Here is a 12,345-nt window from a genome sequence, read left to right as displayed (position 1 = left end):
AGACCCAGACCCAGACCCAGACCCAGACCCAGACCCAGACCCAGACCCAGACAGAGAGCTCTCATTCTGAATTTTTGAAACTTGGGACTGCAGTAAATTGCCCTGGAGGAATATTTGAGGAGAGCTGCTTCCTCCTCCCATTTTAGCCCATTCCCATTAGTAACTGCATTTACTGAGGAACTACTTCCCAAAAACATGTTTAAAGTGGAAATCTTACTTCTGAAATTACCTTCACCTACCTGCCTTAAAGTTTCTGGCCCACTTCTAAACTATGTTCCCACCCCTTTTGGCTTATAGGCTTACCAAAGCAGAACCCTGTTCTGGGCAGCAGGAACTCATCAGCTTCTCAGGCAGAGAGCTTTCTTGTCCCTGTTGTTTCTTGACCCCTGAGCAGACAAGTTTGCATATGAGCAACAGAGAGTGGACCTTAATTTGTTTAACTGCTAAAAAAGATGTGCAGACATCCTCTGACTCTTTAGTGACTGCGTAAATCTAGTGGTCCTCACTTAATACTCAAGGCGAAATGTCATTGATAAAATTAGCAGGTTGCTTTTTCATTCTCAGCTGATTTGTCAAGACAGATCAGCTGTGAATGCCACACCACTGACTTTGGCTAGGACCATCTCATTTTCCCGGAACCTCCTTGGCTCTAGATGCAACTGAGAAGGAAGCCAACTTTGGGAATTGAATACTGTTGGTAATATTGCTTAGTCACAAAGAAGAATTTGGTGCCTCTGCACATTGGCCAAGAACCACCTCAGCATCTGTCTTAGTACCTAAGGCTGCAGTCACCTCAAGGAGCTGAAGAGATTTGAAAGAACAAACAATAAGCGAAAGTAATATTTAGCTCCCCTTTAAGTAGATGCTTCCATCTCCCTGGGTGGGGCCTAGTGAACACTAATGAAAATCAATGAAGTGGTTTTGTTGCATGCACATTAAGGACAGCACTATGGTAGGCACTGATGACAATTAGAATAAACATAAATTCTGGATACTGTCCCCTAGAAGCTCATTGTTTTCTACCTGGAGAGCCCAGACTAACATTCCTATATAATAGGGTCAAACTGTCCAAAACAGTGTAAAGTGACTGGCAAAACTGAATGGGAATGACATGAGATTCTACATGCCATACGGAGTTCAGAGGAGAGGAAGGGGGTAATGACGGATGACTTCAAGGGTGATTGGGGAAGATCCCCTGGAATAGTCAGGATCCCAATAGGCCTTGAAAGATTAAATGGGCTTAGCTTGCAGGAAGTGAAAGAAGATATGAGAGTAATAACCTGAACAAGGTCAGGGAGATGAGAATAGAAGTTATGTGCTAAGAAATAAAGTCTGTCGGTGAGGGGGGGATCAAATGTGAAAGGAGTGACTGCCAAGCAGTAGAGTGTAGGCAGTACGTGCTGTTAAAAGTTTTGGAGTAGGTAAATGTCAACACGGAAGGAGGGAGGGTGTGGAAACACTTATGGAACTTAGCATGGCCAGTGGAAGGATACCTGCTGCGGTGTTGTTCAGAGGCAATTGCAGTAATCCAGGCACAGTGATGATGGCCAGGACCAGGTTGGTGGCTGAGAAAACGGAGAGGAAAAGATGTGTGAGAGACATTTGGAATAAAACATCTGCCGCACTTGGTGCCTGATGGGCTTAAGAAGGATGTTCAGAAATAACTCAAGGTTTGTGGCAAGAGAAGGATTGGTGCTGTTGGTCGAAGCTGAGGAATTAGGAAGGTTAACTAGATTGAGAGTTGAGATTTTGTTTCAGTTTCTGATGTTCTGGCAAGACATCACCATGGAAATGCCCCTCAAACACTTAAAAGTAGGATAAGAAACACTGCTCAGAAAATAGCTCCAGACAGAATTTTCCAGAGCCACTGGTCTAGAGGTAAGAGTTGTGGCAGTGCAAATGACTGTACAGGACAGGAAACATATAGCATGGGGCAAGGGACCAAGGTCTCAGCAAGGAAAGAGGAGCCGGGAGGAGGTTGGTGATGGAGGCTGGGAAGGGAACTGGGAGCCAGCTGTGCCTCAGAAGACTAGCAAGTAGGGGACAGTGACTGCCCGACCTCATGTGGCCTCTCATTTTTAACTCTTAAAAGCACTTAGCCACCAGTGATATTACTTGATCTTCCCAGCAGCCCAGTGAGCCTGGCAGAAGGCAGAACACAGGTAACTAGCGTTCTGTAAAAGCTTGGTTTCTGGGTAGAGCCCTGCATATTGTTAATGTACTTTAGAGCTTTACAGTTGTGCACTTGAACTTCACCTAGTGATTTTTTAATTTATTTTGTTTTATTTTATTTAGTTAGTTTTGGCCGCACTGCGCAGTATGCGGGATCTTAAGTTTCCTGACCAGGGATTGACCCTGTGCTCCCTGCAGTGGAAGCATGGATTCTTAACCATTGGACTGCCAGGGAAGTCCCCACCTAGTGATTATTATAAGAACCATAGAATTTCAGTGGCTTCCTTTTTCTACTCTATAATCTTATTTGTTAATGGTAACAGGTTTGTTTGTTTTTTTAAAGGAGTACTGATGCCACCCCTTAAAAAATGTCTCCTCATCCTTGGTGTGTTTCAAGCATGGGCCTAAGGAAATTGGAACTGTTTTCCCCCCTCCTTTTTTTTTTTTTTTTTTTTTTAACCTTCTCAGATCTTTCAAACCAGTTAACTACATGAGGGAGAAAGTGAGAGTCTTTGGAACCTGGATATCTTAAGTTGGAGGAAGTGTTCCTACTATTTTCGGAACATTTTTTCTTTCTTTCTTGGTCCTATACCTGTACTTTGCTAAGAAGTTCTTTAATGGACCAATTGGGAGAATCTGTAGAGAGATGGAAATAAAAACAACAAACTTGAAACTTCTATTAAAGATTCTCATTACAGTGAATTCTAAGGAACTATCTAAAGGCATACTTTGTTGGGATTTTATATGGAATACTGTTTAAAAATTCAAGCCCTCACCTGAAATTTGCAGATCTTTCAAATACACAGAGACATAATACACTTTGGTCATTGTGGTAGTAAGATCCATCTGTCTTTACACTTGGGTGTTTACATTTTTTACATAGAGTGTGTGTGTATCTGATGTACAAATTAGCTGCCGTTGTAGTTCAGAATAGTGCAGTGTACAGAGGATTTTGAAAAGATTGTATCGATCCCCTTTGGTAGAAAGAATCAGACATCACCTTTGCATTTGTATAAGCAGGCACATTTACGTCCCTTATATTAATAAGTGCTGAGTCCACTACTTGTCTGTCCTTTTCTCTTTGTTTTAGTTTTTGGTGATTAGGGCTATATAAAGCCAAAACACAGAATTAAACAATGGACTACCAAATAGGCATTTAGGAATGGATTAACTCATCTAGTGATAAATCAATTGGAAAAGTACCTCCTTTGTAAGGTGGCTTCTGTCCAGCGTTTTAATGACCTCCACATACTTATTCGGGCTTGGAGTCTGAGGCAGGTTAGTTAACACTTCTCAGTAGTCTCTGCTCCGAGGTCCTTTGCAGTCAGAATATTCTCCAGCTCATCTGGTCTCCTTGGGATATTCATAGATTAGGGAAGACTGAGGCTGAGCTTGTTTATGGTTTATTCTAGCATAAAGATCTATCCTCTGAATGTATTTCTTTGGCCATAGTGGCATGGAAAAATGTGGTTCCATGACATGGGTTTTTTAAGTAGTTGAAGGGGGTTTTCTCAGTCCCCTGTAGTGAACTTCAGATGTCTCCCTCAGGAATAGGTTTTAACCGTCAGTGAAGTGGTTTGACTGTAACCAGACTGAGGTCTTTGAGTTCTTTTTTTTCTTGCCCCTTCCATCCCCAGGCAGAGACTCCTATTGCTGCATATCCGCTGTGTTCCAATGCTGTATTTATTTGATCAGAAACAAAAGAGTTTGCTTCTTGCACTGGTTCAGAGAGAGGTCCCCCAGGATTGTCTTTTGTTCAGTAATTGGAGCATAAGCTGAGCCTGGTTAATTTCAAAGCTACCCCCAACACGATCCCCTCTCCCTCCTTGTGCGGTTTTGAGCTGCTAGTGCTATCTTGTATTGGGTCTGGAACAAAAAAGCTTGAGTTGTTGAATGTTAGCTACAACTACTGTGACATCTGCTGTGGCACCAAATAGCACTGTTGGTGCAGTTAATTTTAAGTTAGGAGAAGAAACAAAACTAGAAAGCTCTTCAGCCTTACAGCTCTTGTTAACACATGCACCTCCAAATTATGCATTTGGTGCTATCACAATGAATTAAACAAAGGAAATCATGGGTTGATTTTTATGTTAGTAACATAAGTTCTTTAATTGTTATTCACTGTTCAGACACCAGTGTGTTCTTATGTTCATTCTTTTTCCCTTTAGTTTTATTTTTTCAGGGCAGAAACGTCTGAAACATCTCAACTATGAACACTTAATTGGCAAAAGTTCTGATATAAGAAATACAAGTTGATTATATTAGTTATTTATCTTTTAAAGCAGCAAAGCCTGTAACCTGGTTCTGCTTCTTTAAATACCAGAATGATTATTATAGATGAATAAGAACCTTAAGTAGCCAAATTCTAGATACTAAGTAGCCAAGTTAATATTTGTATAAAAATGTGTTGTGAAATTGGCAAATCATGTGTCCTTCAGGTTCCGCAGTATAGGTATTGGTTTTGCAGCCAACACATTGCATCGTAGGGTTTGTGGGTTTTGTTTTTGAAGATGGAAGGGTCTTTTTCTCGATTTTTCTTTTGCAATCTGCACCATAATGACCGTCCACTACCTTACTGGCCTGACTTTAATCATCTGGTGCCTGGTTCTCAGTGCAGTTTCATCTCTGCTTTTGCACAAGCTTTCCTGTAATTGCACAGTTGTTTGCTGCATTGAATTTCTTTCAGTGACAATAAAAAACACATGTTAGTATTTTGATGTAGTCTTTAATTTTCAGGTTATACATTAAAACACAGAGGGAAAAAAAATCCTTTCTGAGGAACATTTTAAAAAACCATTACGGTAGTATGGGAATATTCATTATTTACACATCATATATTTTTCCCTAAATGTTATACAGAGAAGTGACAGTTGAGCTGAGCATATGTTAATAAAAGGTCTGCATTTTCCTGTGTCACTGACAGTTTCATTGGCTGTATATTCCTGAAATGCAAATAACCTCGGTTCTGTTCAAAGCTGTAATTAATCTGAATAGTTATTTAAACAGTATTGAAATATTTTAACTACTGAGAGGCCAAACATATAAGATGGTGAATTTACTGTTCTGTTTGAAGGACAGTGCACTTGATGAGGGTACAGTGATCTGAGATGCTTGTGGATGTTGGATCTACGAATTCTGTAGGCTAAAATGGCAGAATCTGCCTGCTGCTGTATAAAATCTTTTAACCACCATTTATTTTAGCATCATGGCATGTGCAAATTCCTGCTGCTCAGTTAAGGGACCAGCTTCACAACTGGTGTTAAAATCTGTGGCCACAGCACTGCATTACAATGCAGCAAATGCATTTTCCACATTAACCAAACATGACAGCTGAAGTGATTATTAACCATGCAAGATGTCGGAAGTCATCAAAAATTCACATCAGAGTAATTGCAGTGGCTTGGGTCAAAAAAAAAAAAGTATCATAGCATTCCTTGCCTACATGTTGTCTCTCCCCCTCTTAAATCTTAACTTGGTACAGTCCGTTAACAATAAAATACCCTTCTGTAACCTATAAACTGTTACTCCCATCAGTTTGTGCTTTCAAACTGATGGCTGACTTCTCTGAATTTGTGTGGAGCAGCACAAATAATGATGCTGCACCCAGGGGCTGTGTGCACCATTTTTAAGGGGACCCTGCAATCTCATTGTCTAATTAGACTCTTTAGTGCTTCAGTCATATCAGCATTTGCAGGGTGTTCTCTTTTCCTTTTTCTTCTTTCTCTCTCTTCTTTCTCTCTTTCCTCTCTCTCCTCTCCCCTCCTCCCCCCTCTCAATTCTGGCTGTCTGAAGTGGGAAAAACTTGAGCTCTGGTTCCAACAGAGCTCATCCCACACAGAAGGTATGGAAGAGCTGCGTGACCAACAGCGTCGACCGGTCTGTAACTCCTTAAATTTGAGAGCTGCAGGTAGGATTGCCTATGTTTCGTAAAGAAATTAAGATTATTGCGCCCTAGTAAATACATTGATAGCATGTAGTTGCAGTACCTCTGAAAGACAAAGTCTCGGTTTGCCTAAAATTTTGAGATGAATTCAGAAGCATTTAACTCATTCAGTAGAAAAAGTACTTGATTCTTCTGATAATTATTCAGATTTGTGCCCTGTCATTCTACATTTTTCTTAAAAAAAAAAAAAATCTGTTGGGTGGGGCAGAGAAGCATTTGCTTAAAGATTTAAATAGTTGGTTATTTAGGATTTTTGCAGGCTTCATCTTTAAGTAGTAAGTAGTGTGGTCTTTCTTTAGGATTTTTTTGAAAAGATGCATACGAAGTGCAGAATTCTTAAAAGAGGTAAAATATTAAAATAGAATTTTTCTTTGCTAAAATTAGATCCTTCTTTGGGATTGTAGGTGAGTGTGTGTGTGTGCGTAGATGCTTTACCAAGGAATTCAGTCATTTATATTTTGTTATAGGGAAAAATTACTATTTGATATATCTGGAATTATTTCACAAGAAATGCTTTAGCACAAGGCTTTAAAATGTGGATTCTTAAGTATTATCAAATGTAGGTGATTTGAATTAAGATAGTTACTTTTCCTATCCTAAATTCATCCTCAAAAGAGTATGATATGAATGCTTTAAGTATACTTCCAGTTTTTGGTGCAGAGAATGTGATTTGTGTAAGTGAAATGAAAAACTTCCCAAGTCACGTAAGCATTATCTGGAGGGTGGTAAAATTATAAATGTTGCCTATACCACTTTTAATACCTTGATTAATATCAGAGATAAAATACTTTTAATTCAGCATTAAAAAGCAGCTTGATAGTTGTCTTCCCTTAAAAACAAGCCCCCCCCCCCAAAAAAAGACAATGATGTTTAGCTTTTTACCCCAAGGAATGTATTTGTATCATGGGACCTGTGGGGTCTGGACTTCTTTCCAAAGCATGTACTTGGAAACTGCTCACCTAGTTGAGAGATTTAGCTCCCTTCAGAGGTGTGGGACTTTCTGTACTCTTAACAATAGGAAGACTTGAGGAGCTGTCAAGTGGGGAATAGAAGAGAGCTGCTCAGGGAAGGGAGAGGAACTGTGAGAATTTCACTTGTCTCGGCGTTGGAGGTCTGGATTTACCCATGACTAAGATTCCTTTAAAACTCTGACCCAGTGCAGCATTACAGAGAATTGATTTCTGGGATGAGACAATGAGCTGTGGTTTGCATTTTGTAAAGATGGAGGAAACCTCTAACACTGACCCTGTATGGGAGATGACTCAGTTATCCGTGCCTTGGTACAGTCGCAAATTATTTTCCTTTGTCTGAAGTGGGAGGATGCCAGTGCCTTCATCAGAGCTCCTTAATTTAATGTATGGAAAATGTCTCAGCCACCATTTTTAACAATTAGCTGTATCATGGTTGAGGTGAGCTGGGTTCTGAAGGCAGCTGCAGGGCCATTTCATTTACATTAGGTTCTGTGGCACGAGAGCTTTGTTACTGTAAAACTCAGAAAATGAAATTGCACACTGCATAAAAGAGTTCTGTAGGAGGGTGGAGAGCATTCCCAGAAAGAAAATGGAATCCTTTTGTCTACAGTAAGTATTTCTCATACTCATAAAGTGGTGGGAGGTTGAAAATTTGTCTTTGGTTGAATGGGCAAAATAGACTTTAAAATGAACGCTGCAAATATTAAAGGTATAATACAGAGATTGTTAGATGTATTTTTTTAATGTATGTGATATATATTGGTGTGATATATATTGGTGTGTGTGTATATATATATGTATATATACTTGAAATATAGGTTTTGTGAGTGGTTTTAATACATGCTTTTAATTAAATATTCATTGGTAATTTAAGTTAATGAGAGGTATGAATTTATCAGTAGTCAAAGATGAAAATGACACTTGAGAGAAAAAAGAAATCTAAATATGGTATATTTAAGAGAGTCCAGGCTTCTTTTCACTGTCCTTTATAGTTTATTTTCCATTTATGAAGAAAATTGCTGGATTTTATTGTTTTTGGTTTTTTTTTAAGAAAATGCTTCCATGTTAATGATCTATAATAGCTGATTAAAATATATAAGAAAAATGTTTTAACAAAAGAAGATTTTATCTTAAAAGATCAGTAGATTGAGGGCTTTCACTCTCATTAATGGGGATAATTTTTAGTGCCTTCTGTTTAATTAATAGTTGTGACTTCAGAGCTACTTGTGGAAAACTCTTGTTTGTGATTGTAAGCTTAGAAATCTTGATTCTTAAAATTAATTGGATTTGACTCAGCTTATTCCTTTGTTCCTTTATGCTGTTACTAAGAGGAAACAAGTGGATTTTAACTTTGATTTGTGTGTTTATCTTTTTAAAGGCACTTAACCCTGAGGAATTTATAGTAAGTGTATTTTACAGTAAACTGTACCATGAAGAATTTGCTCAAAATGCTCTAGTAGCTGTTTCAGGAGTTGAATCTTCACAGAACTAGATACCTTTTAACTTGATATCAAATTGATAAAGCCAGCTGTTCTTCCAAGTCTTGTTGCACAAGCTGTTGTTCATCCTGCTCACTGAATGCTGTTTTCTCTAATTAGGAGATGTCTTTGAAACTAGGGGAGAGGAGGATTTTCACATCAGTCTTTTCTTTGAAATAAGAAGGCTCAGTTTTCCTAAGCCCTGTTTAGAATCCCACAAAGATTCCGTAAATCTTGCATTAATCTTACGCTTGTAGCATAAGAGCCTAGATCTCCATATAATTTTGTTAATCCTGAGAAGGACATTTAATATATTAATTGTTTACTATATAATGGAATGCAAAGGGATTCTTTTCCTTTGGTTTTTACAAGGCTTGCACTTAGAAATAAGACTTTTAGGGCAGCAAATTAGAACTCCATTTTAACTGCATCTTTGCTTGCATAAATGTTTGGTTGGATGACATAAAGGGTATCACAGAGGCTTCCTTTGAAATTTTTAAAGTAAAACTTGGTTGAAGATTCTGGTCTTATTTTCTTTCTCTGGCTTTCTGTAAGCTGTGTACCAGGTACTCTGAGGACATAGCAGAGACCCAGTTGCTTCGCATTTTCTTTACCCCCATCATGGTCTACTCAAGTTTGGCTACTCGGAAGAGGCTCTCCTTTCTGGTACTTGTAGGGGATTCCTAAACCTCTTCAATCTGAAATTTTAGCCTGGCTGGTAGTAAAGAGTCAGAGGTTGGTTCTTTTTGCTGCAAAAAATATATTCATACCAAACCTTTGAATGCTCTGGCAGTGCCAAAATGTAGATAAGCAAGCCTGTTGGCCAGCCCGCTAGGAGACGTTCATGGCACTAAGATGGCAGTGAGGAAGAAGTAAAATGGCGTCACCAGGAACACTGTGATAAGAGGTGGACCGCAAGGGTCATTTTCCTTCAATCAAATTTGAAGATACCTCTAGCAGCACTGCCCTGCCAATTTACAATCACTTTTTATTCTGTTAGAAGATAGAAATTTTGAGGTTTTCCTGAACTAAAGACTTAATTAGCACTTATATCTAGATAGCTTCTGATTGTTGCTTTCAAGAACTTGGTGAAAAATATGGATAAAATAAAATTTTAAATAGCTATTTTCTATTAATACTTCTGAATTTCCTTGCTTTGTGCTGTCTTCTTTTTTTAATTGTGAAAATGTACTCCTTTCAATATAGGATGAATTTTCAGAAAACAGGACAGTATGCTTCTGCTTTATGGCAAGATGAAACTAGCATTCCTATAAAAATACTTTGTCTTTGATTCTGATTTTTGTTCTAGCTCTGTGGGCTTTGGTTATTTTAAATATTAAATATATGTTGGCTGCCTTCAAAAACAAAGTTTATTGTATTTCTTGTGTGGTTTTAAGGTATGGATTATTTCAGAAGTGAACTATATAGTCATGACAATGCTAATTTCTTACCTGTTCCCACTTCTCATGGAGTTGGAATTTCTGGAGCTGGCCTTAGAGTTTATGTAGTGCAGTCAGCTCATCTTACAGTCAAGTAAAGCAAGGTTTACTGTCATTAAACAGCTTTCTCAAGGTCATACATCTGGAAAGCAGTCAATTTTGCCTAAATCTAGGCCATCAGACTCGTAATCTGTGCTGTGCCTCTGCTTGCATTTGACTCTTTCTCTTTGTGGGCTTACTGGTTGGTGATGGATCTAATGGATTGAGCTTACAGCAAAGTCTGTCTTTGCTTTAGCAACTTACTCACAGAGATAGATGTTCCTTCGCAGTCTTACCGGAAATGGCTTATTGAGCTGTGCTTGGAGTCCTCCTGGTCCTTTGTTGTAGATGATATGCATTTATAACCAAACAATTAAAACAAGATATATCCTGCAAGTCAAGCTTTTTAGGTTCACTGTGTTGCTCCACATGAAGGGCGAAGTGCTTGTCTTCCGGGATGGGCACAGGCATTCTGACATGTCCTCCCAGCAGATCACTCCTTTATCTCTAGGTCCCACAGTGCAGGGTTGCCCCTTCTCCTCCGAGTGTGCATGAGCTGGGTGAAAGGTTTTAGCTCCCTGTAAGTTTGGGGCAATTTGTGTTTGAAAAGTGGTCTTGCCCTCTCCTTTCCTGTTGCTTGTATTTGCCATTTTAGCTAAGCAGTGTTTTATGTTTTCTGTACCCGTGGTGACAGTGGTAGTGCATCCTGCAGTATTCCCTCAGCTCTGACAAGGCAAAGTCAAAACGCTTCCAAACTTAATTAAGAGAGTGTGAAATCCCAAGTACTGTTAGCAAAGGGGTACCATGACAGATTCCATTTAAGGCAACGGGAAGTTATAAAAGAGAAAGTCTGTTGTTTTAGTGGTCTCCAGACAAATGAATTTTTGAAAAACAATTTCTGAATAAGAAGAAACTGCAGCAAAACCAAAGCTCTGTTTTCTGTGACAGCCATGATGATCAGTGCTCCAATCCCATCAGCATAAACAGTGCTGCATAGCGGGAGGAGCTGTGATTTTCGACTGCAGTGTAAATGACTGACACCGTGTACCAGCAGGGAATTAATATGACACGTGGTTCCCAAACATTGTCTTGACTAACGGCGTTCCTTATGCTTGCTAAGTAGAACTCAGGCTTAATCCTGAGTGCTGTGGAAACCAGCCTGGCAAAAACCACTCAGCTCCCACCTGAGTGCCTCAGAGACACACACTCTGCTGCCTGTCTTTCTCATGGCCCCCAAATCTTGCTTTTGTCTCCTGTTTCCAAAGGGAAAAGACACTAGATCTGACAACGCAGGCAACCTATATATTTTTTAAAATAATACGGGGTTCTTTTAATAAGTTCTTTTAGAGTGGTTTTTGGGGGCAGTGGGAGGGGACTTTGGCCATGATAAGGGCCGTGATTGATGCATTCCCATTTTATATTGCAGTGTGGTTTTAGTACTCAAAGTTCTTTGAACGTGGACTAATTCATCTCCAAGATGGAAATCAGTTCCCCAAAGACATATTAAAACATTTTATCATCCCTTAGTGTATCCTCCTTATCTTTCCATCACCTAAAAGTGGCTATGGGATTAATATTTTTTAGATCTGTTCATACCTTTGGGTAAGGACAGGGTTCTTCAGCTGATTTTTGAAGCCACACATACTTTGGCACACTGTTTATTCCATTTGCAAAGCTAGATTGAAAAGTTTTCTCTTCAGAATCCTCCCTGTTCTTGTGTCCCCAAAAGGTGGCTCTAGCAAGTATGCTAGTTTGGGGCAGGGTGGGGCAGGGGTACGGGTTTGGGGGGCAGGGAGAGGAGATAAAATGCTCAGAGTTGCTGTCCTTGCTTTCTCCTGTGGGGCTACCTCAGCATTCTGAGAGCAGTTGGCTGGCTGCTCTCCCTCCCTCTCTCCCTCCCTCTCTTGGTTTCTAGTTTTCTTGCTACTCTGCCCCCCCTTCCCAGGAGTGGAGAGAGAGGATGGCCAGCAGAGGTCCAGCGACTGTAGCATGGCACATCTGCTGCATCACTAGGGTGCAAGCTCTGGCTAGTTTTCTGGAAGTGGTGAGGTATCAGTGCTGAGCAAGTCACATCCTCCCCAGACCTCTTGTGACCAGCAGGGAAAAGTTGCTTACACAACCCTGAAAGGTTGTTGAAGGGCTCTGCTGGATTTGAGAGGAGGGGGCATTTCTGCTGAAAAGCATTTTCCCTCCCTAGTTGACTAAATGGCCATCATTTTTTATTTTACTCATTTATATTATGCCCTTACTACTTGCTCCCCCTCTCCATAGAGTCTCCCAATAACTGAGCTGGACAGATGCTT

General features: G+C 39.7%; 1 protein-coding gene across 5 annotated transcripts in view; it reads left to right on the top strand.

Moving 5' to 3' along the window:
• Positions 1-12,345, top strand: part of NUP93 (nucleoporin 93) — a 107,866-nt gene that overhangs the window by 48,072 nt on the left and 47,449 nt on the right. The window contains exon 1 of one of the 5 annotated variants that reach the window (XM_029204083.1): positions 5,410-6,079. The exons of the other annotated variants lie outside the window; for them this stretch is intronic. The gene's annotated coding sequence lies outside the window, so the exon portion shown is untranslated. Of the gene's footprint in view, positions 1-5,409; positions 6,080-12,345 lie in introns of those variants that run through there. 5 annotated transcript variants of the gene reach the window in all.

Source organism: Monodon monoceros, unplaced genomic scaffold, assembly GCF_005190385.1.
Source record: "Monodon monoceros isolate NGI ecotype Baffin Bay Population unplaced genomic scaffold, NGI_Narwhal_1 Super_Scaffold_10, whole genome shotgun sequence".
NCBI classification, from domain to species: Eukaryota; Metazoa; Chordata; class Mammalia; order Artiodactyla; family Monodontidae; genus Monodon; species Monodon monoceros.
The sequence above is the reverse complement of the archived record's forward strand: the minus strand, read 5'-3'. Positions and strand labels throughout refer to the sequence as shown.